Source organism: Narcine bancroftii, chromosome 2 (assembly GCF_036971445.1).
Source record: "Narcine bancroftii isolate sNarBan1 chromosome 2, sNarBan1.hap1, whole genome shotgun sequence".
NCBI lineage: Eukaryota > Metazoa > Chordata > Chondrichthyes > Torpediniformes > Narcinidae > Narcine > Narcine bancroftii.
The window spans coordinates 64,929,067-64,937,807 of NC_091470.1; the positions used below are offsets into that span (position 1 = coordinate 64,929,067).

At 38.0% G+C, this 8,741-nt stretch overlaps 1 non-coding gene across 1 annotated transcript; it reads left to right on the forward strand.

The window, feature by feature from the left end:
• Nucleotides 1–7,968: 7,968 nt before the first annotated feature.
• Nucleotides 7,969–8,083, forward strand: LOC138755942 (U5 spliceosomal RNA). The gene has a single exon (XR_011352639.1). It is a non-coding gene; the product is annotated as a U5 spliceosomal RNA (small nuclear RNA).
• The last annotated feature ends 658 nt before the right edge of the window (nt 8,084–8,741 follow it).

An 8,741-nucleotide genomic window follows, 5' to 3' on the forward strand; every position in this document is an offset into this window, starting at 1 on the left:
TGTGATGTACATAAAGCTTAATATGTTATAATTATTCATGATTAATTTTGATCAAATATAAGATCATAATACATTGATCAAGATTTAGGGCAGGTTCACCATTGCTCAATACATCATGATGTCACCAGTAGAAGGTAAAACAGTCCTAACCCCAGGGATGGCTCCTTGCAAGTGTGAAAGCGTTCACTGTGCCAGCTAGGAGTGCCCAGGACACCGAACAGCTAATTTAGTAGGATGCAAGTGTGAAAGGGATTAATGACAGGAATGCAGTGGAAACTCCTGCCATTGTGACAATGAATTGGAGTATCAGTCTTGCAAGATTCATCAGCCACATAGCAATGACATTGGACAGATGAGACAGTTTATAGAGAGCGCATGGTCATCAGCTCCAGAGCATGAACTTATTTTACCATCTCAGAAAAATACTTATCAGCTTGGAATCAATAAGAAGCCTTGACCTCCCAGGAGCTACACTTCAGTGCAATCAAACTAGCATGGCAGACAGCCAAAGACTGAAGACATGATCATTGCAATAGCTGAGATAGATCCACAGGATTTGTTGCAATATATTCACACCCCTTCGGGAGATTTAGCATCCATTTTTTCTTCCAAAGGTGAAGATTTTTTTTTGTCCAATTGTTAATGCAAGTGAAATACAATGGATTAATTGTACTCTTTTCCTGGAATTGCTTATCTTCCACTGTTTCAAATATTTATCCACTTCCTCTTAAAAATTGGAATGATTGTCTCAGCTATTGTATATAGTAAAGCACATGCCCCAAAACTCTATTTATCCTAATCTCTCTCCTCAATCTCATAAGGAAATTTTAAACAGCTGGTATTATGCTATTAACATGAATTCTCAACCAGAGGAAGTAATTTTTTCTTTTACACCAAAACATTTATAAAATCTTCTAAGCTCCGAAGGGAAAACATTACATTTCAAATACCTTCTTGTGATTATAATTCCACATCTCTGACATTTTCCTTTTGAAAATGGTGCGGTCTAGTGTTGCCTGAAGTAGCCAACAGACCTGATGACCTTGGCATTGCATTTAATTCTCATAGTAATCACAGGATTTGATTGGATGTTATCAAGTCGATATCGATGGTAAATTGAAGATTATTTAAACTTTTATCACAAAAGTATCATCTGCTGCAGGATTTATTGCTGTTTGTAGAACTGGATTAAATAGATTAGGCATCAGAATGCATCATTGTTCGATTTTGACTGTATGTCACTGTATTCAGTATTTCACCAAAGACTCTCGTAAACTTCTACAGGTGTACCGTGGAGAGCATTCTGACTGGCTACATTACTGTCTGGTATGGAAGCGGCAACTCTCAGGATAAGAATATACTCCAGAGGGTTGTTAACTTGACCTGCGACATCACAGGCACCAGACTTCACTCCATCGAGGACATCTACATGAGGCTGCTTTCTCAAGGACCCCTCACCACCCAACCCATGCCCTCCTCACTCTGCCACCATCAGGGAAAAGGGACAGAAGCCAAAAGACAAGCACCCGGCGAGCGGCACAAGGACAGCTTCTTCCCCGCTGCTATCAGAGTCCTGAATAATCAATGAACCAAAGACACGGCCTTATTTTTCAAAGACTATTATTTTATATTTTTATAGGAATGTCATAAAATGGTTATAATATGAATATAATATTTGCCCTGTGATGCTTCTGCAAAACACAGAATTTCAAGACTTGTTCATGACAATAAATTCTGATTCTGACCATTTATTTGTATCCTAACGACTTCAACTCGCAATAGATGTCACCTATCTGTTTGACAAGTTTCTCCGAAACACCCTTGCTCTCTAAGCTATTTTATTGGTGTCATAGACTTTAAAAGATCTGCTTTAAATCCTAGTTGCTGAACAATAGATAGTGTTCTGTAAAGCTTTCCAAACTCCATTGATCACAGTTCTCTATCATTCTTCGTTCACATCTAAAACTTGATCTCCATGCAGTTCCATTTCTACCTATCTTGTCATTCTGCTCACTGGTATTTATGTAAGCACATATTAAGTTCCATTCAGTCTCATGGCCACTTTTTATTTGGAGCATTTGGTGTTGGCTCCTTTTAAAATTAAACAAAATACAACACATCAGAAGCCAATTCTGGCCATTGAAACCTATGCTGCCCCAATTACACCCAATTAACCAACAAGCCTGTATGATTTTGGAGGGTGGAAGGAAATCAGAGAACTCTGGGAAACCATATGCCAGATGCAAAGAGAGTGCACAAACTCTTTACAGAGAGCGCTGGTTAAGAACCTAGGTCTCTGGTGCTGTAATAGCGTCGTTCTCACTGGTACACTAACTGAACCACCCAAATAATACTTTGTATGTATTTCTCACACATCTGCAGATGATTTCTGCTCTTTAGCTATTCTTTAGTTTCAGAATAGCTATTGTATCATAGGTAGAAAGCCTTAGTAGCCTTAATATTTACAATTGGATTTCTTGTCTTAAGTATTAACCGACATCCAATCACAAATTTGATTCTGGATGTCCAGAGATTATATTGCCCATGAAAACAAATGGTATTGTGGCAGGGTTTTGGAGGTCCACAAATATGGTCTCAGGAAAAAGCCTTGCATGTCTTGCATATTGAGAGCCCAAGGGGTAACAGCTGGAGGAGACAAATACCAGAGGCAAGAAATTCCAGTCACTACATTTATCACATCTTGCAGTTCTCATTTACAGCTATTGAACCACATTAAACTTTTCCTACATGCATATTAAGATGCCTCTCACACCTTAAGGATCAATGTAATCATCTTTAGGTGGAGCAATGGGAGATGGATGAGGTCTGAATGAATATTGTGTTACTGTGGTGAATGTCACAGAAGTTGAGGAATGAAGTGAACTCTTTGGACATTGTGGGAACCTTAGGGCCCTAACAGTGTCACTTATATCATCCTTAGCTATGGGTGAGGTATCAGAAGACTGGAGGGTGGCTAATGTTAGGTCTTTATTTGAAAAGGGCTGCAAGGACAAGCCAAGGAACTGTAGGTCAGAGAACCAAACAGAGAGCTTGGGAAGAGTTACTTTTGGGGACACTGAAGAACAGGATCTGTAAGCATTTGGAAAAGTAAAGTCCGAGCAAGGACAGTCAGGATGGCTTTGTTGAATGGGAAAATGACTCATAAATTTGATTGAGGCTTTTGGTCAATATTGTGTATATGGGCTTTAGAAAGGCCTTTGATAAGGTCTTGCATGCTAGCCTGCTTCAGGTGAATTCGACAAGCTTAGGTAGACAGTTTGGTCAGCATAGATGAGCTGGGCTGAAGGGCCTATTTTCACAACAAAAAACCATGACTTTCCCTCATTCTTGCAGGAGAAACAGCATGCAATTGTCACTTGTAGTCTGACAGGCCTCTTTATCTACTCCTGTTCTTACTTTCTTTCCCCAATTTCTGCCCCAGCCTTCCCAATGGTCTCTCTTTCTCCCTGTCTCTCCACTGCTCCCATCTTCTGTCCAGTACTCTGTCATCACTTGGCCCCTCCCCAACTTCTTTCCTCCTCCATATCCAAAATATCATACTCTCTTCACTTTAGTTCTCAACAAAGGGTCCCAAGCCGAAACATTTGTTCCCACTAATGCTGCCTGGCCCATTCTTCCATTAGTTAATTGTTTGCTCAAGATTTTAGCAGCTGCTGTTTTTGTGTTTCTCTAATTGGTTCCCTGTTTTCTTGTAACTTTACTGATTACTAAAGGATGAGCCATGTAAAGATTTCTTTGGAAAATCTTACCCATTTTCACTTTTGACATCACAATAGAACTTTCAAAGAAAAGCTAGTTCCAAATGTAGGAGAACAAATTGATTCTTTTGTATCGTTATCCTGTTTAGAGTCCACACTGTATTCAAGAAGATCTGAAATTACTAGGAACACTGAGATAACCAGTCATGCATCTGTGGAAAGAAAATTAGAGAATGCTTCAGAAGAACTTACATCCAACCTTGTCCACAATGCCTGCCTGACCCATTGAGTCTTTCCAGCAACGTCTGTTCTTATTTTGAGCATATCTACTTTCTGATGTGCAATTGTCTCCAGTTCCCTTCCAGATTAAAAGTAGTACCTCTTCACATCATCGTATATCTTCTCATTCTCTTTACAAAATTTTGAAATAGTTTGACATTGATAGGATCTTAACCCCAAAGCGCTCTGTTTTCGAAAGTGACCAAGGTGTAATCTCAGTTATGAAGACAGTCCATCTGTTTATAACAGGCTCTTGTTCAGCATGCGAGTTTTGTGAAATGCTGGCAACTAAAAGACGGATTTAGGCATTTTGGTGTCCGCAGTTTGGTGCCAGATATTTTGGCAACAGACATTTGGCTGCTGGACATTATGATGGAAAAAAAGATTTTTGTAGACTTCGGACATTTTGGCATCAACCAAAACAATGAATATAAAACTATCCTATTAATTAATTTTGTTGAAATTGTTTATTATGAAATTATTAATTTTATTGATTGATGTCTCAATATCTCTGAGTAGAAATGGTTCACTTCTGTTGCAAGTTTTGTTGATCTTAAAACTATCTGGAATTTCTAGGTCAAACAAATTTGTTGGATTGGGAGGCACCTGATACATTTTATTGCACTCTCTTCTCATAGTCCTTTTCGAGGAATCAGGATGCGGAATGGAAGCCTGTGACACATCTGCCAAACACTGATTAAAAATCATGGAAGTAGCTTCTAAAGTTTCTTGAGCTCGGTGCTTCATGTTGGTTTAACTTGTGCTACTTCGACTGATACAGCAGAAGAACCGTGGTTGTGTTGATTGATTTCACAAATCGCTTCACCATTTTCCATATGCATTTGTCCTTTGCGCTTATTCTTATTTTTGGCTCGTCAAAACACAATCAAGTCATCCGTCTTACACCACTTGTCAAAAATATAAAGATAACCATTATGGGTGAATTTCTCTTTGCCTCTAGTCCTTAAAATGCACACTAAATTAAAAAAAAAACCCGATGATGATCCATGACACCGTCAAGTCCACTATGAGACAACTCAGATGCAAGTCCATCAACTGAAAGAGTGCATGATTTTACATATTACTCTATAAGCACTTGTGATAATTGTGATGGATCACTTGATAAATCGCATAAACCTAAGTCATTATTTGTATAATAAGTGAATAAATTATAGTGAAATCTGTTAGTGCCAAAATGTCCAGTGCCAAACTACAGGTGGCAAAATGTCCGGTGCCAAGTTGTTGACGCCAAATAGTAGAGGCCAAAATGTCCTACCAAGACCCACTAAAGGACAACCTCTCAGTAAACACATGCACACGTGTGAGCCATTTTCTACTGGAAAATAAAACAATGCAAATATATTTGGGAAAAAAACAAAACCATGTTAACTAAAAGTACACCAAAGACAACTCTGATCTTATTCAAAACCTAGAACAAGTGGCATAAAATCAATGCCTATTATAGTGTTCTGTTTCTCCAGGTATCATGACTTGTTTCTCTGTTCAGAATTTATAGGATTACAGGATTAGTCCAATTTTTAACTCCTTCACTATATATGGAGTTAGGATTAACTAAATATAATTCACAAGCGGTCCCACTCATCTTTGAATAGAAAATAGATATTGCAGAGACCACATTAGTGTTGCATTATTGAAAAGGAGCATTTCAGTGCCAAGTATAAGCTGTTTCACCTCATCATAGGACAGCCAAAATAATATGTACTGCTTCTCCTTCCCCACACAAATTAATATTGTTTCCAAGGAGGAAGAGATAACATTTCATTTCTGATTGACTCAGATATAAACCACCTTGGTTCATTTTATTTCAATTAAAACCTCAGTGTATCATGTTTTTGTTATTATTATTGAATATGCAGTTTTTTAAAAGCTATATATTAAGAGTGAATTTCTTTCCAGATGTGCATTGTCCAGGTTGGGTCTATACTCCTGAATTTGGCTCCATCAGGTCACTGAGGTTTGAATCCTCACGCTCAAGTGCACATAAGACCAAAAGACACAATGTAGTACTGAGAACTAAAAAAAAAGTTACCGAGATAGTATCAGTGTTCTAAATAAATAGATAGTTCAGTATTCTCCCACTTGTGGACATTTAACCAGATTGAATGTGATTCCTCTCCATTTTAAAAAAGTGAATAATGGAGCTCTTTTTCAATACAAAGAGAACATCTCCTTTTAAACTTATAGCACAGGGTAAAAATTCATTGTCATCTCCCACCCTTTTCTTAACTTTAGATTTTTAACATAATCACTCTTCCCTGTCAGACAATGTTTCTTGGTTTGGCTTTTGAGCGTGTCATCTTTCCAAATTTGCTGACAGTGCTAAACTAGGTGGAATTGCAAGTAGAAGGGAGGATGTAATGGGGCTTCATGGAGATAGGGATGTGGAGATAGGGATGCACAAACAGAAAAGCAGAGTCCTTTTTAAAAAAAATGGTGCAACACTGGGAAGTGCTCACTTATAGAAGGACCCAGTTGTGTTCATATACAAAGACAGAAATCATGAAGCAATGATTTAAAATTATATGCTCGTCTTTTTTATAAGATGATTGGAGTACAAGAGCAAACATGTCTTACTGCAATTATATAGCACCTGGAGCCACACATACAGTTTTGAGTTCCCTTCAGTTAAAAAGAGGTTGTACTTGTTGGAGAAGGAGTGCCATGAAGTGGCATTGGAAGTTCCAGGGATGGTGGGTTTACAATATAAGATTGAGTAGGCACAGCCTAGATTCTCTAGAGTTGAGAAAAATCAGAGGAAATCTCATTTAATGTTCAAGTTCAAGTTTATAAAAATCCGATTGCACAAGTAGCAGCGTTCTAGTCTTCTGTGCAAAACACGCAGATACACAACCTGGCATAACCAGACAAACAACACATATGCAGGTCAAATATACATATATACAAATAAATCATTTAGTAGATATTAAAGCCTTGATGGTTATAGTGAGCAGTTCCTTTAGTTATTCAGCATTCTCACTGCCCACAGGAAGAAGCTGTTTCAGAGCCTGGTGGCGATGACTCAGATACACCTATACCTCTTTCCCAGTGAGAAAACCGAAAGATGCTGTGAGGAGTGATAGGAGTCCTCAATGATTTTGAGCGCCCTCCAGAAAACGATCCTGATAGATCACATCGATGGCGGGTGGAGGGAGACACCGCTGATCCTTTCTGCCACTCTTATGGTCCTGTAAATTGACCTCCAATCCAGTTGTCTACAGCAACAGTACCTCACTGTGATGCAACCACAGTGATGTAGGTTAATGGGCTGGATATATGGAGAATGCTTCCCCGACTGAAAACTTAGTACCAGGGTTCACCGTCTCAAAATAAATTGTAATAAGTAAGGTTACTCAGGATAGAAAAAAAATGAGAAATTTCTTCATGTACCAAATCTTTCATGTTCTCTATTCAGAGAGCTGTGAAGACAGTCAATGAGACCAATGATCCCTTAATTTCTGCATATTAAGGGAATCAAGAGAAATGGGACTAAAGCAGGGAAATAGCATTAAAGTCATGAAAAAAATGGCAGAGAATGTGCAAAGCTCCAGAAGTCATGATCCTGTACCCATTTCCTGTGTTTCCTATTACTAATTCCTTCCTGTTTAACAACCTTTTGTGCACATTTACTTTCTTTCACCATGTCCTGAAAATAAATGTAATTAAATCTAAATTCTAAAGGATAGTGACGGATTCTTCTCACTGCTCCCTTTGGGCAGAAGATACACAAACCTGAGGACCAGCACCTCTAGCTTCATGAACAACTTCTTTCCAACAGCCATGAGTCCATTGGACCTCCCCGTGGTACATTAAACATGGACTGGAAAGCATTAAAAGGACTGTCTGCCCTAAAGACACTTTATTTTGCTTGAGGATAACTGAATACAGTATTAATTAGTGATAGTTGTTTATGTTTATTCTCTATTTTTAATTCAGTATACTCATGTGGAGTATACTCTGGTTTTTCTTCAGATTGTATAAATCTTTCGCCTTTTACTAAAGGTTTCCATGGAGAGGAACACTCAGAGTTTTAACTAATTTTTTGTTGCCTCATTTCGTGTGGGGCTTGTTAAAAATTTTTTTTTTAAAGTATACTCATGTGGTTATTCTTGTCATTGTTCTTGTTACCTGTTTAGCTGCAGCAAATAAAATTTCACTCCACATGTACATTATACAATGCATAATAACAATAAATTCATTATCGACATTTTATACCAAGGCCATTGCTGTAATATTCTACATCAGAAGAGCTTGGCTGGCTTCCTCTCTGTGAAAGCATAACAGATGCACAAGGAAATTGTAAAGAAAGTCAAGAGAGCTAGAAGTGTCCAAAAAGTTTTCATGTTTCCTTTGTAGTTCATATTTTATTGAACAAATCATGGAGCATAGTAAAGCTAAATCATCTGTATGCCAACTTTAAGGTCATTTTTAACATTTCTATGGAAACAAGATTTAAACTGATCACTCAAGGAATGTAATGATAAACATTTACTATTAAATATGGTGTCCTGTATGGTCACCATTTTGTTTTTCCAAGTTTCAAAGAAGATTAGATATGGATGTACTTGAATAATTATAAAAATGGCAAAGTGAGCATTTTATTCCTGGTCAGACCTGGTTCTTGACAAAAGGGCAAATGCAAATAGTGAACAGCACCCAGATTCAGCAATCGTTCACAAGTACATTGGACTGGAGCAGATCATGAAGACGGTTACTCAGAACGAC